Genomic DNA, 25,019 nt, shown 5'->3' on the forward strand with positions numbered 1-25,019 from the left:
AGACTTTAAAATAAAGAATGTTACAAGAGACAAGGAAGGACACTACGTAATGATCCAGGGATCAATCCAAGAAGAAGATATAACAATCATAAATATATATGCACCCAACGTAAGAGCACCTCAATATATAAGACAACTGCTAACAACTATAAAAGAGGAAATCGACAATAACACAATAATAGTGAGGGACTTTAACACTTCAGTTACACCAATGGACAGATCATCCAAACAGAAAATTAATAAGGAAACAGAAGCTTTAAATGACACAATAGACCAGATAGATTTAATTGATATTTATAGGACATTCCATCCAAAAACAGCAGATCTTTCTTCTCAAGTGCGCATGGAACATTCTCCAGGATAGATCACATCTTGGGTCACAAACCAAGCCTCAGTAAATTTAAGAAAATTGAAATCATATCAAGCATGTTTTCCGACCACAATGCTATGAGATTAGAAATGAATTACCGGGAAAAAAACGTAAAAAACACAAACACATTGAGGCTAAACAATACACTACTAAATAACCAAGAGATCACTGAGGAATTCAAAAAATACCTAGAGACAAATGACAATGAAAACACGACGACCCAAAACCTATGGGATGCAGCAAAAGCAGTTCTAAGAGGGAAGTTTATAGCTATACAAGCCTACCTCAAGAAACAAGAAAAATCTCAAATAAACAATCTAACCTTACACCTAAAGGAACTAGAGAAAGAAGAACAAACAAAACCCAAAGTTAGCAGAAGGAAAGAAATCATAAAGATCAGAGCAGAAATAAATGAAATAGAAACAAAGAAAACAATAGCAAAGATCAATAAAACTAAAAGATGGTTCTTTGAGAAGATAAACAAAATTGATAAACCATTAGCCAGACTCATCAAGAAAAAGAGGGAGAGGACTCAAATCAATAAAATTAGAAATGAAAAAGAAGAAGTTACAACAGACGCTGCAGAAATACAAAGCATCCTAAGAGACTACTACAAGCAACTCTATGCCAATAAAAGGGACAACCTGGAAGAAATGGACAAATTCTTAGAAAGGTATAACCTTCCAAGACTGAACCAGGAAGAAATAGAAAATATGAACAGACCAATCACAAGTAAGGAAATTGAAACTGTGACTAAAAATCTTCCAACAAACAAAAGTCCAGGACCAGATGGCTTCACAGGTGAATTCTATCAAACATTTAGAGAAGAGCTAACACCCATCCTTCTCAAACTCTTCCAAAAGTTGCAGAGGAAGGAACACTCCCAAACTCATTCTCTGAGGCCACCATCACCCAGATACCAAAACCAGGCAAAGACACTACAAAAAAAGAAAATTACAGACCAATATCACTGATGAATAAAGATGTAAAAATCCTCAACAAAATACTAGCAAACAGAATCCAACAACACATTAAAAGGTTCATACACCACGATCAAGTGGGATTTATCCCAGGGATGCAAGGATTCTTCATTATACACAAATCAATCAATGTGATACACCATATTAACAAATTGAAGAGTAAAAACCATATGATCATCTTAATAGATGCAGAAAAAGCTTTTGATGAAATTCAACACCCATTTATGATAAAAACTCTCCAGAAAGTGGGCATAGAGGGAACCTACCTCCACATAATAAAGGCCATATATGACAAACCCACAGCAAACATCATTCTCAATGGTGAACAACTGAAAGCATTTCCTCTAAGATCAGGAACAAGACAAGGATGTCCACTCTCACCACTATTATTCAACATAGTTTTGGAAGTCCTAGCCATGGCAATCAGAGAAGAAAAAGAAATAAAAGGAATACAAATTGGAAATGCAGAAGTAAAACTGTCACTGTTTGTAGATGACATACTATACATAGAGAGTCCTAAAGATGCCACCAGAAAACTACTAGAGCTAATCAATGAATTTGGTAAAGTTACAGGGTACAAAATTAATGCACAGAAATTGCTTGCATTCCTATACACTAATGATGAAAAATCTGAAAGAGAAATTAAGGAAGCACTCCCATTTACCATTGCAACAAAAAGAATAAAATACCTAGGAATAAACCTACCGAGGGAGACAAAAGACCTGTATGCAGAAAACTATAAGACACTGTTGAAAGACATTAAAGATGATACCAACAGATGGAGATGCCACTATGGAGAACAGTATGGAGGTTCCTTAAAAAACTAAAACTAGAATTACCATATGACCCAGCAATCCCAGTACTGGGCAGATACCCAGAGAAAACCATAATTCAAAAAGACACATGCACCCCAATGTTCATTGCAGCACTATTTACAATAGCCAGGTCATGGAAGCAACCTAAATGCCCATCGACAGACGAATGGATAAAGAAGATGTGGTACATATATGCAATGCAATATTACTCAGCCATAAAAAGGAACGAAACTGGGTCATTTGTTGAGACGTGGATGGATCTAGAGACTGTCATACAGAGTGAAGTAAGTCAGAAAGAGAAAAGCTAATATCGTATATTAACGCATATATGTGGAACCTAGAAAATGGTACAGATGAACCGGTTTGCAGAGCAGAAATTGAGACACAGAAGTAGAGAAAAAACGTATGGCCACCAAGGAGGGAAAGCGGCGGGGGGGTGGGGATGGTGGTGTGCTGAATTGGGAGATTGGGATTGACATGTATACACTGATGTGTATAAAATTGATGACTAATAAGAACCTGCTGTATACAAAAATAAAAGAAAATAAAACATTATGGAAAAAAAAACAAAAGCAAAAAACAACAACATAAACAATGAGGGACTTCCCTGGCGGTCCAGTGTTAAGACTCCAAGCTTCCACTGCAGGGGGCATGGGTTCGATCCCTGGTTGGGGAACTAAGATCCCGCATGGCACGTGGCGTGGCCAAAAAAAACCCCAAAAAACAAACAATGAATTGTCCCCAAATTAAGTTCTCCAAAGCCTCACAGAAGAGCCTGGCAGAAAAAGGCTAAATGCTCATACTTCACTTAGCCCATTTGGCTCTCTCTCTAACGTGTCAACAACCTGTATGTGACATGCTGTGTTGTCGTATTTAGAGCACTAATGCTAGAAGTTGAAGACGTGGTTTCTAGGCACGGCAGCCTGGTGGCCAAGAGCGTGGGCTTTGGAGTCAGGGAGACCCAAGCTGGGAGGTCAACTCTCCTGCTTACAAGCTGGGTGATCTCAAGCACGTCTCAACCTCTATGAGCTTCAGTTTCTTCATCTATAAATAGGATAATGATCCCTGCCTGACATGGGTATTGTAAAGATTTAATAAGAAAGATCTGAAAGTGCCTGGCTCATAAGGGGTAGCTGCTGCCACTATGTTGTTGTTACTTTTACTGTTATAATTGATTCTGCAGCCTTAGACCAGCAAGTTTTTTTAACTCATTTCAAAATTAATTAGAGGGACTTCCCTGGTGGTCCAGTGGCTAAGACTCCGGGCTCCCAGTGCGGGGGGCCTGGGTTTGTTCCCTGGTCAGGGGACTAGATCCCACATGCTGCAACTAAGAAGTTCACATGTTTCAGCTAAAGACCCCGCATGCCGCAACGAAGATCCCGCACGCGGCAACTGAGACCTGACGCAACCAAATAAATAAATAGATATTTTTTAAAAATCAGTTAGAAAAAAATAGAGTAGCACATTCACATAGTTAGAAAATCAGATATGAAAAGGAAAGAAAAATCTTTCTCCCACCCCTCTGCCCATCCACCTCATTCCACACAGCCTTGTCTTCTGTAGGTAACCACTTTTGTTAGTTTTTGATGTGTCCTTCCAGTATTTCTTTATTCAAAAATAAGCAAGTTAAAATATATATTCTTATTTTCTCCCTTTTCATACACAAAAGGTAGCACACTATATATGCTTTTTTCTCTTAACAATTTATCTCGGAGACCTTTCCACATCAGTATGTAGAGAGCTTCCTCATTCTTTTCCAAAGCTGCATACTATCCCACTGTGAAGTTTATTTTGTTACTCCCCTAGAGATAGACAATTGGATTGTCTTTTTTTTTTAATTGAAGTATAGTTGATTTACAATGTTGTGTTAGTTTCTGGTGTATAGCGAAGTGATTTATATATATGTGTGTGTGTATATATATATATTCTTTTTCATTATAGGTTATTGCAAGATACTGAATATAGTTCCCCATGCTATATAGTAGGACCTTGTTGTTTATCTATTTTATATATAGTAGTTTGTATCTGTTAATCCTAAACTCCTAATTTATCCCTCCCCCACCTTCCCTTTTGGTAACCATAAGTTTGTTTCCTGTGTCATGAGTCTGTTTCTGTTTTGTAGATAAGTTCATTTGTATCATATTTTAGATTCCACATATACATGATACCATATGATACTTGTCTTTCTCTGTCTTACTTACATCATTTAGTATGATAATCTCTAGGTCCATCCATGTTGCTGCAAATGGCATTATTTCATTCTTTTTATGGCTGAGTAGTATTCCATTGTATATATATACCACATCTTCTTTATCCATTCATCTGTCAATGGACATTTAGGTTGCTTCCATGTCTTGGCTATTGTCAGTAGTGTTGATATGAAAACAGGGGTGCATGTATCTTTTCAAACTAGAGTTTTGTCCAGATATATGCCCAGGAGTGGGATTGCAGGATCATGTAGCAGCTCTATTTTTAGTTTTTTAAGGAACCTCCATATTGTTTTCCATAGTGGCTGCACCAATTTACATTCCCACCAACAGTGTGGGAGGGTTCCCTTTTCCTCCACTCCTTCTCCAGCATTTATTATTTGTAGACTTTTTAATGATGACCATTCTGACTGGTGTGAAGTGGTACCTCACTGTAGTTTTGATTTGCATTTCTCTGATAATTAGTGATATTGAGCATCTTTTCATGTGCCTGTTGGCCATCTGTATGTCTTCTTTGGAGAAATGTCTATTTAGATCTTCTGCCCATTTTTTAATTGGGTTGTTTGTTTTGTTATTGAGTTGTATGAGCTGTTTGTATATTTTGGAAATTAAGCCCTTGTAGGTCGCATCACTTGCAAATATTTTCTCCCAGTCCATAGGTTGTCTTTGTGTTTTGTTGCTGGTTTCCTTTGCTATGCAAAAGCTTATAAGTTTGATTAGGTTGCCCCCCCGCCTTTTTTTTTTGGCCTCATCGTGCAGTATGCAGGATCTTATTTCCCCGACCAGGGATCGAACCCGTGCCCCCTGCACTGGGAGCACAGAGTCTTAGCACTGGACTGCCAGGAAAGTCCCTGTTATTTTATTTTTATTTTATTTCATTTTTTGCTGTGCCAGGCGGCTTGCAGGATCTTAGTTCCCCAACCAGGGATCATATCCAGGCCCTCGGCAGTGAAAGCATGGAGTCCTAACCACTGGACTGCCAGGGAATTCTCCCATTTGTTTATTTTTGCTTTCATTTCTATTGCCTTGGGAGACTGACCTAAGAAAACATTGCTACGATTTATGTCAGAGAATGTTTTGCCTATGTTCTCTTCTAGAAGCTTTGTGGCATCCTGTCTTATATTTAAGTTTTAAGCCATTTTGAGTTTATTTTTGTGTATGGTGTGAGGGAGTGTTCTAACTTCATCGGTTTACATGCAGCTGTCCAGCTTTCCCAATACCACTTGCCAAAGAGACTGTCTTTTCTCCATTGTATATTCTTGCCTCTTTTGTTGAATATTAATTGACTGTAGGTGTGTGGGTCTATTTCTGGGCTTTCTATTCTGTTAATTGAATTGTTTCTGGTATTTTGCTCTAACGAACAATGCTGCTGTGAATGAACTTGAGCATGTGCCATTTCATGCAGCTAGGTATATCTGTAGGATTAGGCTAAGTGGAGTAAATGCATTGGTAATTTTGATAGTTAATGTCAAAGTGTCTTCTGTTGGGGTTATACAGTTTTGCACTCCCTCCGGAATATATGTGGTTGAAGTTATGTGAACATTTCACTCATTTTTTTCATCTGTTAAATGGGACCAATAATGATGCCCAACTATATTAGTTTCCTGCTGCTGTAGTAAGTTACCACAAACTTAGTTGCTTTGAACAAGACAAACTTATTATCTCACAGTTCTAGAGGTCAGAAGTGCAAGATGGGTCTCAGTGAGCTAAAATGGAGCATTGGCTGGGTTGCATTCCTTCTGGAGGCTATGGCAGAGAATTTGTTCCCACATTCCTTGGCCTATGGCCCTGCATTACTCCAGCCTCTGCTTCCATCTGTCACATCTTCTTCTTCTGACTCTCCTGTCTCCCTCTTATATGGACCTGTGTGATTACATCACCCAGATAATCCAGGATGATTCCCATCTCAGGAACCTTAACTTAATCACCTTTTGCCATGTAAGGTAACATAATCTCAGATTTGGGGGATTAGGATATAGACTTCTTTGGGGAGCCATTATTCTGCCTACCACAACTACTTACAGCACGGGATGTTAGGAGTCAAGATGGAGTAATTTCCTGGGGAAAGTTATATAGTTTGCTGTTTCCTTGTTCCTCTCCCCAACTAGAATATAAGAATGGAGGTGCTTTTGGTTCAACTCTTTAGTCTCTAACTATGCTTGATACTGTTTGGTCACAGAGTAGACCTTCTTTATAATTGTTTTATATTTTATATTTATATTTAAGTTATAATGTATGAAAGAATGAATGAAATTCTTAGAAAAAATATAAAGCATATGCAAAAAAAGGCATTTTTTTTTTTTAAAAAAGGGTATCTATATCCCAGTTGGGAGAAATCTTGTCCCGTTGGACAGAGAATAGTGGTAAAGACCACTGTGAACTCTTGAGCCATTATTTTGTCAAATTTTGTGAATCAGTAAAACAATCTGTTAATATTCAAAACATATGTTTTATCTCTCAGTGAAGAAAGTGCATCTGCCTATATCTAAAAAAAACAGATTTTCAATTTTTCAGTTTCAACTTAACATGCATAACATGCAAAATAGTCTGAACATGCAAATAGTCTGTCCCACTTTTTCCACGCTTGTGTCACTGAGTCCACGGATCAAAGAACAGACTGGATTAAAGCTAAGAACACACAGATAGTGAGGAACTCAGTTAATATGCACTGATAGTGCCAAAGCAATGACGAATAGAGCTGCTAAGGCCTTAGCAGGAATCAAAGCAATGGCAAAGAATTGCACTAACAGTTACTGTATTTTCACCGTTACACACTTGCTGTTAAAAAAAAAAAAAAAGGCCAGTTTAACTTAAGAATGTCCTCAATAAAGCAGTAGAAATTATTAATTTTATTAAACCTCAACTCTTGACTATATATCTTTTTAATAATCTGAGTAGTAAAATAGAATATCTGCATAAAGATCTGTGGCTGTATATCTTGAGGAAAGCACTTCGGTAATTATTTGAGTTATGAGTTAAACTAGCCACCTTTCTCATGAAATACCATTTTTACTAGAAAGAATAATTGTCAGAGAAACTATGGCTATTGAGACTTGGATATCTGACAGACAGTTTCTTGAAAATTAACAAAATGGATTTGTTACTTTAAAATAAACAACCAGCAATATTTTTTGCCAGTGATAAAATTCTAGCTTTCAAGCTTTCCAAAATTAGAACTTTGGAAAACTTGCATCCACATCCATGAATTCAGTAGCTTCCCGCGACTTAACATCTTTCCTGATGAGGTTAATGGTGATATTAATGAATGTGACTGTTTAAATATTGTGTAATGAATTTTGTCAACATTTAGAGATCTGCATAATTCAGAGAACCAGTATTTTCCAGGTATTGGAAAATGCCGTTACAAAATCATTCCAAATGCAAGATAGGCCAATGAGTTTTAATGTACCAGAGTACAAGAAAGTCACTGATGTGGTGTCAGATTCTGTACCACTGCAGCTAACTTTTAAGAACGTACCAGTTGTCAAGTTTTAGTGCAGTACTAAAGTAGAATATCCGAAATCATCTGAAAATGCTATTAGTAAATAATAACTAAATAACTAAATGCTACTAATAACTAAATGCTATTAGTCCTCTCTTTTCCAGCTGTGTATCTGTGTGAGCCCAGATAATCTTCATATCCTTCAACCGAAACTGTGTATTATTACAACAAATTTAGTGCACAAGCAGATGTAAAATCCAGCAGTGTTCTACTAAGCCATGTACTGAAGAGATTTGAAAAATTAACCCTCTCTCCCTCTCAGTTTTGGAAAGTATGGTTATTTTTCATAAAATGTTACATTAACATGAAATGGAATTCTTGTTATATTTATGTGAATTGGTAAATATTCACAGATCTAACCATAGAAACAAAAATTCTTTGGGGTCCTCAATGATTTTTAAGTGTATAAAGAGGTCCTGAGACCAAAAAGTTTGAGAATCACTGATACACTACAAGATAGGTTATAGAACCCTTACCCAGAAAGTCAGGGCAGAGTTAGAGCAGTGAAGAACAGCTGTAATAAGGTCAATTTCATTATCAGTGGGCAGCCTTTCACAGATAAATACATTTAAATAGTACATAGTTGACTGCATTGGTAACTGAGCAATCAGTTCAACCAGAAACTAGCAGGCAAGTAATTGTCTAAATATATTCTTTTTCTGAAAATCCCTTGATTTTATCACCCTCTTGGGAAAAACTGAACAGGAAATAAAATAAGGCCAAATCATCTGCTCTCCATACCCAGCCTCCAACGCCAGATCTGCCAGTGAGATTTCATACCAGGCCTCGGGGTCTGAGTGGGATGTGTTCCAATTGAAGTATAGTTGTTGAATTCTCTAGAAAAGGAAGCAGTGGGATCAATGGATATTTAGCTACAGTAGCAAATGGAATTCAGCTGGGGCCTGATGGGTCCAACTGGGTATCAAGGTCTTCACATACTTCTGACAGACTGAAACTCCAAATCCTGTGTATCATTGATATTGATGTGCAGCTGCCCACACAAACTTATTCCTTCTCAGCTTTGAGTTGGCACTGTCAGTGGTCATCTGGCCAATGTGTCAGTCCAACCCTCAAAACCAAAGGCAGTCATCCAGGGATGGCAGGCCCGGCAAAATCACAGTCAACATTATGTCAAGGTTTAAACACTCCTGTTTGCAAGCAATCTTCATTTGATCATTTTTTCCTGTGTTTGTTGAGAAATTAATATCAAATATTGGCTGACAAATCTAGTCATTAATTTCTGTTACCAAAATGTAACCAGTGTTTCTGACTTTCTGTGAAGGTCAGACCCATTTGTATTCTGTAAGGTTTCCTTCACTTTCCTGAATGAGTTTGTTTTCACATCCCGTTTTGCCAACCCCAAATCAAATTCTTTGTTGAAAATGTCTCTGGTTGCTTTGCTAAGGGCAGCATGTGACAGAGAAATGGGTATCGGTCTCACTAATGTCTGCCCATAAGCCTCCAGGATGAGACCTCTCTTGCCCTCTGAGCAGCCCAAGCCCCTGAGCTGTAGGTGACCTGGGTTGCCACTGGTCCCCATTTGGCTTTGGGGCTCACCTATAGGGACTGGAGGGAGATTGCTCACTGCCCTCAGGCCTTCGATAGAATTACTGCAGTGAAAAGGCCTGACTTGCTTCTTTTCTGTCTTAGATTTTAGATCTCTATCGGCATTGGTATCTGTCTCTGGAGGAATAGAAATGATGGACTCTCACGTTAGTGAGTTAAAAGGAGCCAGGAATAGTGTATATACTCATAATAATGACATCATATGCAGATTATGGGGTGCCTAATACAACAGTGTGCATAATGTCATAGTACTTAGAGACTGCTTACCCATGGGCCATATAAATGAACACATTTTCTCTTCTGCATCAGTCAAGGGTCCTGGCAGAAACTGGTGACACATTCCAATTAGAAATTTCAAGAGACTTTGATTAAGGAACTATTTACACAGTTGTAGGCAGGGGGTAGGGAAGCTGCTTGGCTGGTGCAGTACCCCAAGGCTAGAAACAGTGGGGTGCAGCTACCTCTCCCAGGCCTGAAGGGACATGGGGGGGGGAGTGGTTCCCAGAACCCAGAAGCAGATCTGTGTGGAGTTGTGACCCTCCATGGAGGGCACGGCCAAGCCGAGGCAACCCCATAGGGAGGGAGTGGCGGAAGGTACACTCCATCAGAAGTGGATTTACCCTGAAGCTGCTGAAACCGAAGCCTGAAAACCCCTCCCTCATATAGGCCCCTGGGTGCTGATTGCTGCCAGAAGTTGTAAAGTGTTCTGCACAGGGAAGCAAAACCAGTTAGCAGTTACAAGTATTTCTCTGCAAGCACTTTTGATAACTTGTCTAAAGAGGCCTCATACTAAAAAGTCAGCAGCCTCCAAGGCTCCAGGAGTTTGTTCTGATTTCTTTTGTCATTCTAAAGAAATAGTCACCTTTATGTCGAATTGTGTATTTGTAATTCTATATTTTTCTTAAAGAGAGCCTTTGAAATATCAGCTTTAGACTCCACAACACCTGGATTTGATTCAACATCACTCTCCCCCAACCCCCAACCTCCCTTGGACCCGAGAGAAAGTTAAGATGAGAATACACCATCTCTGTCCACAAAGGACTTAGAATCTCGTGGGGAGATACTGATGGACAAACAGCAGTCCCCACACACAACAGTTTCCTTTGTCCCATACCACCCCATGCCAGCATTATACATCGCAGCCCGTATTGTCTTGTCTTGTCAACGTCTGGGTTCTTCTTTCTCTCTCTCCAGTAATCTAGGAGCTTCTCAGGGCAGGAAGCGGTATTTTAATCACTTTACCCCTCACACCAAGCACGAAGTAAGAGAGGAATAAATGAATGAATGAGTGAATGAATGAGTGTGATAAGGGCTGTGATTGATCGCTCTAGAAGGTGCAGTCCAAGCATAAGGAAAAAGCAATCTTAAGTATTTCATCTTTCTTTATGGTATTTTATCTTCCTTCAGATTCAGGGACATGGGATTAAAAGTCCGAGATGTGTATATAACCTTTGTCACATAAGAAATCAGGAACACCAAAGAGCACTTATATATTTACTACCTTACACATTACATCACACTGACCTGGGAAGTGTTTAAAAAATGCAAGTGCCTGGTCCTCACTCCAGGATTACTGAATCAGAATTTCTCTAGTTGGGGCCTGGACATCTGAATTTTTCATAAGCCATAAATAATTCAGTTCACCTCCTGCTAAAAACCACTATGTTTAAACTATGTAGCATGTTGCTCTGTCCATCAACATAAATGAGGAGTGAACTAGAAGTGATGGTGCATCACGCATGTGTGGTTTTGCCTGCCCAGCACCCCTTCCCCTTTTCCGGTAATAGCACTCTGACTTCCCTTTGGAGGTTCAAGCCTCACCCCACCCTCAGTTGACGTGGTTTGGGTTGGGCTGACCCCGGGTCCCCAGACCCCCTCCATCCACCTCCTCCAGCCTCCAGCTCCAGGGTGGAGCTGAGACCCTGTTCTGGGCTGATCGGTGCAGCCCATCCCCTCTGGCCATAGGGTTGGCTCCGAGATGGGCATATGATGTCAGTTATTCCAGTGACACCCATCCTGAAATCCTTGCAGGACATTTTGGGAAAGGGAAGCCCTCCTTCCACTGGGTTGGCCAGTTGTGAGGAGGACGGTGTGGAGGTGTGAGAATGGGAAGTAAAGCCAATAGGGAAAAACAGACACGAGTAATGGGGAGAGAGAGCGAATCCTGAAGATTTTCTTTAAGCCTCAGAGTCAGCTCTGCCTGAAGACAACCCAGCTTGGAGCCAGTCCGACACCTTTTTCACATAGGCCAACTTGAGTACAGGCCAACTACGGAGATACTGCGGGTTCATTTCCAGACCACGGCAACAAAGCGAGTATCATGATAAAGTGAGTCACGCAAATTTTTTGGCTTCCCAGTGCACATAAAGTTACGTTTACACTATCCTGTAGTCTGTTGAGTATGCAATTGCATTACGTCTAAAAAGAATGTACATACCTCAATTAAAATATACCTTATTACTAAAAGATGCTAACCATCATGCGATAACACAGGGTTGACACAAACCTTCAATTTGTAAAAAAAAAAAAACAACACAGTATCAGCCAAGTGCAATAAAGCAAAGTGCAATAACGAGATATACCTGTGGTCACTTACAAATGAGGCAGTCCTGACAAACAATTTATATTTAGTTCTTTTTTCTGTAAATTTGATTAAAGTTCCTGGTCAAAACAGATGGGAGTCAATCTTACTTATAATGATAATAATAGCTAATGTTTATTGAGCACCTGCTGTATCCTAGGCACTGTTCTAAGAGCCTTACATACACTCACTCATTTAATCCTCACAGGAACCTACAAGGGGCTACATCCCCATTTTACAGATGGAGAAACTGAGGCACTCAGTGAGCCCCATTTCCATCAACGCCATGTTCAATACACTTTCTGCTCGTAGGTTAGGAAAAACTTATGAAGATCTTGCCTTTTATTTGAGAAGCCACCAATTAAGTGAGCTATTGTAAGGGTTCAAAGTTTATTTCTGTTTCCAGAAGTGTCTCACTGAAGCCTTGGGAGGATAGGAAAGAATGATGGCAGCTACAGTGCAAGATCACAAAGGAAAAATCAGTGGCAGGCTGTTTCCGCATGAGGAGGTCTCTTTGTGCGGAAGGAAGGTTAGAAGGGTTCTTTCTGCAAGATTAACTAAACAATCAAGGGTAGCATACTACCCTCAGAAATCTAGACTCCCGCAGAAAGAAGACGGATTAGGAAATAATGGCGCGTTACCATGGCAGAGGAGATGGGGAGTTGGCTCTTCTGCTATCTCCTGGCAACCATTTGACAAGGAGCTGCACTAGACTTTGAATTACAGGCAAGAAAGCTCCCACTCGGGGATCATTTGAAAGAGAACTTTAATCAAGCTTACCTTGGTGCCTCAAGAGAAGACCAGATTTATTAATAGAAAAATAAATACAATGTCAGGTCCCCCTAGTGTATACCTCAGTGGATCTTCCTGACTAGTCATGAAAGCAATGAAAATTTTACTCATGAAAGAGCCTTCCGCTTTAGTTTTTGGAAAGCACGCCAAGGAAGGATTAACCCTTGTTTGCAAGTGCCTTCACTCAGGGGCCAAACCACGGGGGTGATGGACTCTGGGACACCATCTGGAACAGAACTGCCAATAACCTTCTTCTTCTCCCTAACCACTAAATCTTCTAGATATTTCCAAGCTACCATATCTTTGCCTACTTCATTTTTAAGAAAAAAAAATTTTTTAATTAATTAATTAATTAATTAAAAGGTTAGACTTTATTTTATTTTTCGGGTTCACCGGGTGGCTTGTGGGAATCTTAGTTCCCTGACCAGGTATTGAACCTGGGCCCTTGGCACTGAGAGCTCGGAGTCCTAACCACAGGACTGCCGGGGAATTCCCCTACTTCATCCTTTATAATTGCTGTCTGGTATTTTGTAAAATGGATGTTCTATAATTTATCTTACCATTGTCTTATTCATGGACACTTAGGCTGTTTCCAGAGTTTTGTTATAGTAAGCACTGCTGTCTTCAGCATCAGGTTAATGCTGCCTTGTGCCCAGGTGCAAGTAGTTTTTCTATGCTAGGGACCTAAAACAGGTTTGCTGGGTTGAGGAGCATATGCACATCTAAAATATTATAGCAACTTCCTGGGACTTCCGTGGCAGTCCAGTGGTTAGGACTGCATGCTTCCACTGCAGGGGGCATGAGTTTGATCCCTGGCTAGGGAACTAAGATCCTGCAGGCCACATGGCATGGCCAAAAAAAAGACACAAAAAACACAAAAACAAACAAAAAAATATATATGATAGCAACTTCCAAATTGCTTCTCAAAACACTATTGATTTTACATTCTTATTAACAGCTCCCGGGGAACATCCTGCCCCCTTCCTTCTCAGTGCCTTTGTACATGCTCTTCCCTCTAATAGGGATGCTTGTCTCTTACTCATCTTCCAGGGCTCAGCTCAGGCTTCCCTTCTGGGGAGACTTCCCTCACTCCCTGTCCAGGTCGTGGTCCTGTGTCCTAAGCTGTCAGAACATCGAGCTCTTTTCCTTCAGAGCATTTAGTATCTGTATATCAATAATGGGACTGCCTGATTAAATCTGGGCTCCCTGTGTGGATTTAATTCTCCATTTGCCCCTCCCTTACACCCATTCTTTGTCCCCTCTGCACCCCAGAGGTTGACCCCAGTCTCCTTTGTCAGCTGGCTTCCAGTTGGATTTGGCCAGTGGGGGGCTGTGGAGGCTGTGACTAGTATATCCTCCCATTCTAGAAAGCATTCTCAAGTGTGATATCGTTATAGAAATATACTCGTTTCACTTAATTAAAAAATCATACACAAACTCCGGTACATTACTATGAGTCCCAAGCAATAACCCACCATATCTCAGAAGTCCCTTGACAGAGAACTCTGAGAACTTTGAGAACTAAGACAAGATCATCAAATGAGGGCTCCCAAACTGACAGCCAAATGAGGGGTTTCAGAGACAGATGATTCACCATTATCGGTAGTTATAGTCTATAAAGTTGCAGCAAATACCGAATCATTACTCCTAGGGGAGATGCAGGGTTAGTTTCCTGCGTGCCTCTGGTCACAACATTTTCATCAGTGATGAATACCGTAGCCTTGTTTTATGTGTGTTTCTGTTTAAAGACACCTTATTTAATGTATATTGTTGATTCATTAACATTGAACTCATGGCCAACGGCATTAAACTCATGCCTGAATGAAGCTTATCTAACACACTTATTTTTCTCCATAAGGCACATAAGGCCTTTTTGAGTTTAGGAAAAGACAGCACTTCAGCACTATGCTTGGGGGTCATTTTAAACAGCAAAATCACCAACGAAAATCTCAAAAAATTAAAAAATGTGTCCCTAAATAGACTGTGGAGATAATGCTGTTTACAGTATGAGAGCTGAAACAAGAAGGCAGAATATCAGATTGTTCAACCTCAGCTATGTGCCTGGAGACTCGAATTTCCCACCACTCTGTGCATGTCCGCAAATGACTACAAAAGTGCTGCAAGTACAGCTGGCCCTCTGTAACCACAGGTTCAACCAACAGTGTAGCGAAAAATACAAAAAACAAATCCAGAAAGTTCCAAAAAGCAAAAGTTGAATTTGCTTGCAACTATTTACATAGTATTTACATTGTATTAGGTATTATAAGCAATCTAGAGATGATTTATTTATTTGTATTTATTTTTAAAAGTATTTTATTTATTCATTCATTCATTCATTCATTCGGCTGCACCAAGTCTTAGCTGTGGCATGCGGGATCTAGTTCCCTGACCAGGGATGGAATCTGGGCCCCCTGCATTGGAGGCGCGGAGTCTTAGGGAAGACTCCAGGGACCACGAGGGAAGTCCCATAGAGATGATTTAAAGTATACAGAAGGATGTGGGTAGGTTACACGCAAACACTGCACCATTTTATAAAAGGGATCTGAGCATCCGTGGAATTTGGTGTCTGCTGGGGTGTCCTTGAACCAATCCCCCATGACTCCTGAAGGACAGCTGTATTGCTTTGGGGGTTACAAATACATTTTAGTGAATAGGCAAATTTGCAAATTCAGAATCCTCCAATAGTGAGGATCAGCTGTCTTTTGTTTGACCAGAATGGTGACACAAAGGAAAAAACTTTGAGAGGGAATGATTGGGATTACAGGAGTGCCCTCTGGAGCTTGCCCCGTTTCCCCCGCTTCCAGCTGTTTACAGCTGACTGCTTCACACATTTACTCTACCTACCGGCCAGTAGAGGAACATGAGTCCGGAACTCCTGGTGTGGTTTGCCTCTTCTGTCAAGGGCAGGTCTGAGAAACCATCCTCGATGTGATATTTATTCAAGTGGAATGGGATAAATGAGTATCAAGGGCAGACTTAGAGGGACAGAAACACGGACTCGCCCGAGGGAGGGGAGGGCAGGGCAGAGATGTTCTAGTGACTAGCCAGGTTGGGGTCGGCATTGTGGACCCCCAGTTCCGAGCACCTCAGTTCTCTCAAGGAGCCCACAAGACACCATGGGAGGTACTGCCCGCCTCCCTGCGCCCATCCCCTCCTCTGCATACTATTAGGTAGGGCCTGGGCCAGCCCACCCTCCTGTTCTGCCCTAAGGGCATTTCCCTGCAGTTCCAGGTGGGTGGTCTCTCCCTGGGCCATCAGAACTGGGAGAGGGTGGTGAGTCAGACAAGTTCCCATTATCTATTCACAGCACACGAGGAGTGAGTTTTCCAAGGACCTGAAGTGTATGCACTGAGCACACAAATTAAAATTTCTAGCCATCTGGGGGGAAATTTTTTGGATAAATATTTTGCTTCACTGCCAGGTAAAATGATGATACTGAACATAAAATAGTATGGCATCACCCTTACTACCCTATAGTTTTGCACTGAAGTGACTTCCTTCAGGCTCAAAGACTACACTGAACACCCCCAGCTGTCTTCCTTGTGTTTATCATTTGTTGGATTTTGAGATCATTTAGCTGGTCAGTAGTTACTTGGCTGCTATCAGCATCCTCATGGAGTCCAGAAAACTGTCAGGGACAGACTTAGCAGGGTAGACCTGTGCTGTTTAATTCTACAAAAGAAGAAAAAATTATCTGGAAACCCCAGAGTAGATACCGCAGTGTGTCTGCTTGCTGACTCTTGAGTTACAGAGAGTTCTGCAGGATTAGCCCTCTAGTGGGTCCCCTTGACTTAGTCAGTTCTATGTCTTGGTCAGGATCTTCAAGGCTGAGACAAAGACCTGTTACTCCTGCAACTTTGCCCAGTCCTGGCCTCCCACTAGCAAACCTGCTCACTTCTGCCACGCTGTGGTCTTTCTAACTTTCTGGTGCAGCTGTTGAGGTTGCTGCTGCTGGCCAGGGAGACGGGTCGTGTGCAGCTGGTAAACCGTCTCCCCGAATTCGGTTCACTGATGGAGAAACTGGGTTGATAGGAAATCTCAACGGGTGGAAGGTTTCAGGCGTGGCAGACTTTTCCCCTGAGGAGCTAGAGAAAGAAAGTAGCAGGAAAGTAACTTCAGAAGGCTTGAACTATCTGAAGGAGTTCCGAGAACACTTGAGAGGCTACTTCCAAGAAAGTACATTTTCTAGCTGTTCCATAATCAGTATAACAAAGACAAAAAGGTTTTTGTTTTTTGGTTTTTCTGGTCTAGAACAAATGTTGAAATTTTACCATGAATCAACTTCCTGACACAAACAAACTCCAAATGGGAAGAAAGTTTCCTCCCTACCTCTGGGGATGGCACAGGTGCCCACTCCCCCGCCCCTTGTCACCCAGGCCAGAAGCCAGGGACGCACAACAGACATGTCCTTTTCCCTCCATCCCCACAACAAATCTGTTACGAAGTTCCATCACCCCATCCCACCAGTATCCTGAGTATGTGTCAGTCCTCACCACTGCCTCATTTCAGGTTCTGGTTTCTGACGTTACGCCCTCCACACTGTCACCAGAGAGAACTTCCTAAAAGGCCAGTAGTGTCATGTGCCCCCTTGCACATCACCAACAAGAAAAGCCCAGTTTCATCAGCATGGCAGGTGCAGCGCTTCTTGATTTTGCTGGCAAAATATGTGCTTGTCGTCAGCTCTGGGGGTTTTCGCCAGACTCCCCAGCTTGCCTGGTAGTTCCCACCCAGAAGGTAGAGCCAGAAAGGTGCTGAATCCCAGATGTCCAGCTGCTAACTCTGTGACCCCAGGTGAGTTAACATTTCTGAAACTCACTTTTCCCATCTGTAAAATGGGGATAGTTATACCTAGCTTCAAAACTCACCAGTAATACTGGCATTGGAATCAGGGGAAGTGTGAAGAAGTGACTTACATTTTACACATTTTAAATTGTTGGCTTCTCTAGTAAGCCTTTACTTTTGCCAATAAAAATATTCAAGGGATGAAAAAATAATCTGGTAGAGTTTGCATAGTGCGGTGATTATGAGCACAGACTCTGCAGCCTGACTGCCTGGTTTAAGTCCAGCTCGCCCACTTACTCGCTGTGTGACTGTGGGCGAGTTACTTAACCTCTGTGTGCTTACTCTGCTGATTTGTAAAATAAAGTAACTAGAGTACTTACCTTTCAGTGATGTTGTAATCATTAAATGAGTAACATATGTGAACTATCTGGAATAGTGCCAGCACATTAGAAGTGCTGCATAGGAGTTTGCTGGTATTAGCAATAGATGGTGAAACACAGTAAATGAACCATACCTGTCTGGTGTCTTCTGCTCTCCCCACATACTTCCTAGGGTTGCTGTTAGGATTCAATGAGGTGATGTATGAGTGACACCTGGTTCGTGCTGAGCACTTAGTGCCTGCTGAATATATATGAATTCTCCCTCCTGCTTTCCTTGCCTTTCAAGCCTCAGTTGAAGGACTTTTCCTTCGCATTTTTTTGGCCGCGAGGCATGTGGGACCTCAGTTCCCCGACCAGGGATCAAACCCGTGCCCCCTGCAGTGTAAGTGCGGAGTCTTAACCACTGGACCGCCAGGGACCACAGTACCGGAGGACTTTTCCTTTGGAAAGGCTTTCCTGACCCCTAGGCTGTCTGGGCCGCCCTCACCTGTTTCTATTTTAGGACACTTTTCACATGGCCATGTCACTGCTGGTTTACTTCTCTGTTCTTCACCAGACTCTAAGAACTTTACAGGTACAATTGTCTTAATTTATCGTAGCATTTCTGGCCCTTAGCATAGTACCCAGCAAAGAGTAGGAGCTCAACATACATTTGCTGTATTTTTTCATGAATAAATGTGATGTTCACCTTCACACAGTTTATAATGTGTCTAGGGTGAAAAGATACAGACATCTGAAAGGTTAATCCCATCATCAAATGTAAAGATCTATTTTGGGCATATGATGGGCACCAGAGACAGCAGGGGGCGGTGACTCAAGACCTGGGAAAGGGTCAGAAGACTTGGCTGGAGTGTCCAGCATGTTGCTGAGCATCCTGGGAGACTGGGACAGTTACCTAACCTCTGTCAGAGGAGGTCCGCGTAGCTGGAAAAGATGACGAAAATGCCAGGCTCCACGCAAATGCTTCATAAACACACTGGTGATTAAGTACCAGACTTGGAGTAGCTTGTCAGTAGTATTTGAGCCAAGCTTTGAGGGGATGGACAGAAATGAGGCACATGGGGGGGGAGGCTGGAATATTTCAGGTAGGGTAATAGCTTGAGAAGAAAACGTTTAAAGGAAATGAAGAGACAGACGTGAAAGAGTCCCATATCTTCATTGTCCACAAAGGGGAATTAAAAGAAAATGCTCCTTGGCTTGTGAATGCTGGCATTTTATTTCATCTGTCAGCTTCGAAGGAAAGCAGGAAAAACACGAACTGGACGCTATGAAAGAAAAGCTGGGGGACAGAGGGGTCTGCTCAAACCTGGAGAAAACTGAGACTCTACATTAATTTCATACACTATTTTTCTAAAAAAATAATACACTATTGCATTTAAAAGAGACCAAAAGCAGTATGTATGAAGATAGTTAAGCTCATAACCAAATGTTTTTGTTGCTTTGAAGTTTACTTTAGTTGTTTAAATGAATTTTAATCTTCTAAATCCACAACTCAGTTAAAAGGTCTTTTAAAAAATAAAACCCTGGGGGATATATGTATATGTATAACTGATTCACTTTGTTATAAAGCAGAAACTAACACACCATTGTAAAGCAGTTATACTCCAATAAAGATGTTAAAAAAAATTAAATAAATAAAACCCTGGCACCTAGTTGTTTTGTATTCAGCTTTTTTAAAAAAAATTATTTTTGGCTGTGTTGGGTCTTAGTTGCAGCACGTGGGATCTTCCTTGAGGCACGCGGGATCTTTCATTGTGGTGCACGGACTCTTTGTTGTGGTGTGCAGCCTTCTCTCTAGTTGTGGCATGCCGGTTTTCTCTTCTCTAGTTGTGGCACACAGGCTCCAGAGCACGTGGGCTCTGTAGTTTGTGGCACGCGGGCACTAGTTGAGGCCGCGTGAGCTCAGTATTTGTGGTGCGCGGGCTTAGTTGCCCTGCAGCATGTGGGATCTTTGTTCCCTGACCAGGAATCCAACCCGAGTCCCCTGCATTGTAAGGCAGATTCTTTACCACTGGACCACCAGGGAAGTCCCTGTATTCAGCTTTGAAGAACCAGACGTGACATACAAACAAGACTCCTTTTATTACTGCTTAATTGTATTTTCTAACATTTTTTACAATGTGGTATTACTTGAGGGACTTTAAAAGTTCTAAAATAAAAACAGAAGTGAGTTAGAATAACCTCTGAATTTTTTGAGCTCATAATCTCCCTTTTCTGGCTCATCTGTCATCTACATAGCAATAGCCTAAGAGACAATGATAGAAGGGAATCATGATTGTTTATTTTTGTTTTTATTTGTGTTACTCTAGGAGGTGGATCCAAAAAGATATTGCTGCAGTTTATGTCAAAGTGTGTTCTGCCTGTGTTTTGCTCCAAGAGTTTTATAGTATCCAGCCTTACATTTAGGTCTTTAACCCATTTTGAGGTCTTAAATGACACATTGGAGCAGATGGAATTAATTGATATTTATAGAATATTCCATATGAAAGTAGCAGAATACACATTCTTCTCAAGTGCACATGGAACATTCTCCAGGATGGATCACATGGCGGACCACAAAAATAGCCTCAGTAAATGTAAGAAAATTAAAATCATATCAAGCATCTTTCTGACCACAATGCTGTGAGATTAGAAATCAACTACAAGAAAGAAAAAAAACCCTGCAGGTCCTTTAGCATCTATTTATGTGTACTTTTCCACCTTGTCTACATTTCTGAGATGCTTAGACTTGCATAATAACAGTAAAGCTGGAAACCATCTCTTCTTTGGCCAACCTTTGGCTATTGCCAGTGACTGAGTGACAGATCCTGTTATTAATGGATGTTGTCCTCTGGGGGAAAATCATGGGTCCACACACAACTGGGGCAGCTACCTGGGCACAGTGCAGTTTTCAAGCCACTCTATCTGTAATGCAAGAGAGATGATCCTCCCCCCATCCTGCCCCTGTTTTAAGCCGTTTTGTCAAACCTGGTGATGGTAGAAAGAATAATGGTCTCCCTAAAGATGTCCATGTCCTAATCCCCAAAACCTGTGAATAAGTTACTACATGGCAAACGGGACTTGGCAGATATCACTAAATTAAGGATACTGCGATAGTGAGTTACCCTGGATTGTCAAGGCAGGCCCAGTGTAATCTCAAAGGTCTTTGTTAAAAGGGAGGCAGGAGGGTCAGAGTTGGAGGAGAGGGCAATGTGAAGATGGAAGCAGGGAGAGAGAGAGTTCAAGAGGCTATGCCACTGGCTTGAAGATGGAGGAAGGGGCCATGAATGCTGGTGGCTTGTAAAAGCTGGAAAAGGCAAGGAAACAGGTTCTCCCCTAGAATCTCCAGAAGGACCTCAGGCCAGGTGATACCTTGATTTTAGCCCAGTGAGAACCATCTTGGATTCCCGACCTCCAGAACTGTAAGAAAAGAAGTTTGTGTTGTTTTAAGCTGCCAGGTTGATGGTAATCTGTTATAGCAAGGATAGGAAACTGACGTGCTGGTCTTGAGAAAAGGAAGATCACCCATGGGCAGGCACTAATCTCCCAGGAACAGTGTGAACTGGAATCTTCAAAGTCATTACACTATGAATGTACATGTGAAAGAAGGGAAATATTACTCTCTCTGGACCAACAGGGGAGTCAACCAAGGTAGCATCCTTGCAAAAGCACTGCTACTTGGCTGATAAGAACACACACTATTATCCTGGGAAGGGGGAACTTGTTTTTAAAGAAACACGTGTTTTCCCTTAGACAATAGATATGATATACGTGCACTGTAGTTAACTTGAAAAATATAGAAAAACAGAATGAAAATTATCCATAACTCAACTCAGAAAACCACTATTTTAGCGTTTTTCTTTTAACAAGTTTTGCAGTTCTTAAGATTATAGAGTATAAGCAAGTTTGAATCCTTTTTTATTTAATATTGTAAGCATTCCCCACATCACTATAAATCCTCCTAAAATGTTGCCTTTAATGATGATGCCATACTCAACTAGTTTTCATATTCTAAATTGACTTAACTATTACTATGTTATTGAGCACTTAAGCTGTTAGGGGTTTCCAGTACAATGAATAACAGTGCAGTGAATATTTCTATGTAATAATCTTTGTCTGAATTTTGGATTATTTCCTTAAGATGAATATCCAGAGGTGCACTAACTGGTTTAGAGGCTGTGAATAATTTCAAGGTCTATGAAATTTATTGAAAAATTATTTTTCCATTAGGTGTGTACTGATCTCCTCTTACTAGTAGTTTATATTGGCTAAGAAGTATGCATACAGTAATCTTAGATCAGCAGCTTTCAAATATATTTTATTGGCTCACCCTGAGAAACACTGTGTATCATAACCCAACACACACACACACACACACACACACACACACACACACAGAAACAAAGCTTTCTCTTTCCCCATAAGATGCACTACTACTATGATGTTATGTTTTCTGTTATCTTCTAATTTTTTTAATGCTGGTTTTGATTCATAAGGTGATTTCAGGGCCTGTGAATGGGCCATGACCCAGTTTGAAAAACACTGCTTTAGATCATGGTGGTGGATCCAGCTGAGTGTAATTCATATTTGCATCTAGGAGGATTATAGGAACTACGCCTTCTAAAAATATCTCAAACCTCAAGTTTCCTGCCATTTCAAGAAACATGCTTATGTGATGAAGTGATCATAGCACTAGATTAAAAACAATATCTGTATTGAACAGCTGACCAAGCTTTGAAAAACCTGAATTTAGCTCTGCCTCAAAACCTAAATGTCACCTGCATTAGTTCTACATTATAGATGTTTGTTAATTCACGAAATTCTCACAGGTACACACCTTGTGATTTCTATGCATTTAATAATGAAAGATGAAGTGGCAACAACAGATCCTTAAAATTTTGAATTCTGTGAGATTTTGATGTAAGTTGCACCTATGGTGCTATCAACACTTTTGTGTATCTGTGAGTTCTTCTAGCTAGGCTTTAAAAAAAGATTTCCATTTCCCAGCTAACATCTGGGGAAGGCGAATGAACAAGTAGTGGGCTTTTAAAAATAGAGAAAAGGACATAGCAGAAAGTAACCGTCTCTATTTTTAAACAGGTGTTAGATTAATTTTCTGGATTCAGGTCTAAGAGAAATTCCTTCTTGTGTGTTAAATGCTACCACGGTGATGAAATTTTTTAAAAGTCTACCAGCAAATATATCTAAAATATACTGTAGGCCATTCAGCTCTATATTTTATGAGAGATTTAAATGCCAAACATTTCATGAAACATATTGTATTTCTGATTGCTATTCTTTCTCTTTTTTTTCAGCTGGCAAGTAGATAGAGAGCCCTAGAAGAAAGACAACAATGATGAAACAGCTGAATGTTAAAGACGGTGAAAAAGTGCCTCAAAATTTTTCTTATCTTTTGTTTTTTATTCAGTTTTCCTTTAAAAAATTCAAAGCACTTCACAGACATCGTCCTCATTAATTTTCACAGTCCTTTAGTGTCAGAAACAGACAAAACAATCTTATATCCACTGAATAGACAGAGTTAGGGGGAAAGAAGGGCTATGGCCAAAGGAACTGCCCAGATTCAGAAGTCTGGATAAAAAGCTGACATTTGTTATTCTAAATCACCATCTCACATGTGACCCTGCCTTCAATCACAAGTCCCTCAAGAGTTTGAGATCCTGAGACCAGAGTCTGTTTGTTAAACACTTAAGAGGGCACCACTCGTATGCCAGGAGCTGTTCCAAATGCTTTCCAGATAAAACTCGGTTAGTATTCATATCAAGCCTATGAAGTGGGTGTGATTATTATTTCCACTTTCCTGAGGAGGAAGCTGAGGCACTGAGATATAAAGGACTTGCCCAAGTGGAACCCGGGTTTGAAGACTACACATCGGGCTCCATGGTCTTAACCGTTGCACTCTGTTGCCTCCCCTACTGTAAAGTAAAAGAATCCTCAGCCTTTTCATTTGAAAGCCAACCTTCCCGAGGATCTTCTGTTGTCTGCTATTTTGGAGCATATTTTTTGACATGATGATTTTTGTTAGAGAAGGAATTCATAAGCGTGTGTGTTTGTGTGTGTGTGTGTGTGAAATATACACAGGTAAAGCAGAATAGAAGTTTACACACTACAACTCAGATGCAAAAAAAACCCAAGTAACCTTATATTCATGAACTGAGCCCATCCTGCTTGAGACCAGTGCCCTTGTTGCTCATGCTGAGGAAGACACCTACAATTTTTAAAAAATTTAACTCAGTCTCTTCCAGTTTAAAATTGTCAGCTGGGGGTAAATAGTGGATTCAAATTCACTTCCTGTCTCAGGGCTGTATCTCCCTCCTCCTTGGGCACTTGGGTGCAGCGGATGGGGGGGCTTTGGGTTTCCCCTGCCTTCCACGAGATGGCCCTCATCCTACAGGGTCACTGGACCAACTGTACCCCTGATGCTGAGGAGTAGTGGGTCCCGGCTGGAATTCTGGGAATCACTGCTAAAGCCGAAGTTTCCTGATACAGCCTTTAGTCACGAGACCCTATGTTCTGTGACCTCCTCCTCCTGATTCCCAGCCTTCCTCTGGTCTACCAGTTTTCTTAGCATTCTCTCATCCACTACTGGTACTTATGGGTCCTCCTCAAGCCTCCCCCTGTGACATGTAGACTGGGGTCCACTGGGACCACTAACTCCTCTTGAATGAAGCTGCTCTATCACTCCTTACAGGCATCAATGCAGGGCCATTGCCCAATGTGGGACTTCTTTGAATGCCCTGCGGTCTCCTCTGACATAAAACCCCAGTGTTCTCAGGTTTCTCAAAATGTAACAGTGGGTTCCTTACACCCCTTCTGGAAGTTTCCACCCCACAAGACAAGCAAGACATTTGTATCTGACCTTTCGCCCCTTCTCCCTTTCCTCTTTCAAATGTTTTGCCCTTATCCAAGTTCTTCCCTTCTCTATAATCCAAAATTTACTTCTTCTTATTTAAAGGGAAAATTTCAGAATTTAGAAAATACCTTTGTCACTCAGTAAAACCCAGCTTTCAATATGATTATCTTCACCGTGGCCTTCAAATCAGTTTG

General features: G+C 41.0%; 1 long non-coding RNA gene across 1 annotated transcript in view; it reads left to right on the plus strand.

Moving 5' to 3' along the window:
- The window catches only part of LOC137765419 (uncharacterized), a 52,022-nt gene that overhangs the window by 19,545 nt on the left and 7,458 nt on the right, over positions 1-25,019 (plus strand). Inside the window, exon 3 of the long non-coding RNA XR_011074151.1 lies at positions 23,270-23,719. This is a non-coding gene — a long non-coding RNA (uncharacterized lncRNA). The remainder of the gene's footprint in view (positions 1-23,269; positions 23,720-25,019) is intronic.

Source organism: Eschrichtius robustus, chromosome 5 (genome assembly GCF_028021215.1).
Source record: "Eschrichtius robustus isolate mEscRob2 chromosome 5, mEscRob2.pri, whole genome shotgun sequence".
Classification (NCBI taxonomy): Eukaryota; Metazoa; Chordata; class Mammalia; order Artiodactyla; family Eschrichtiidae; genus Eschrichtius; species Eschrichtius robustus.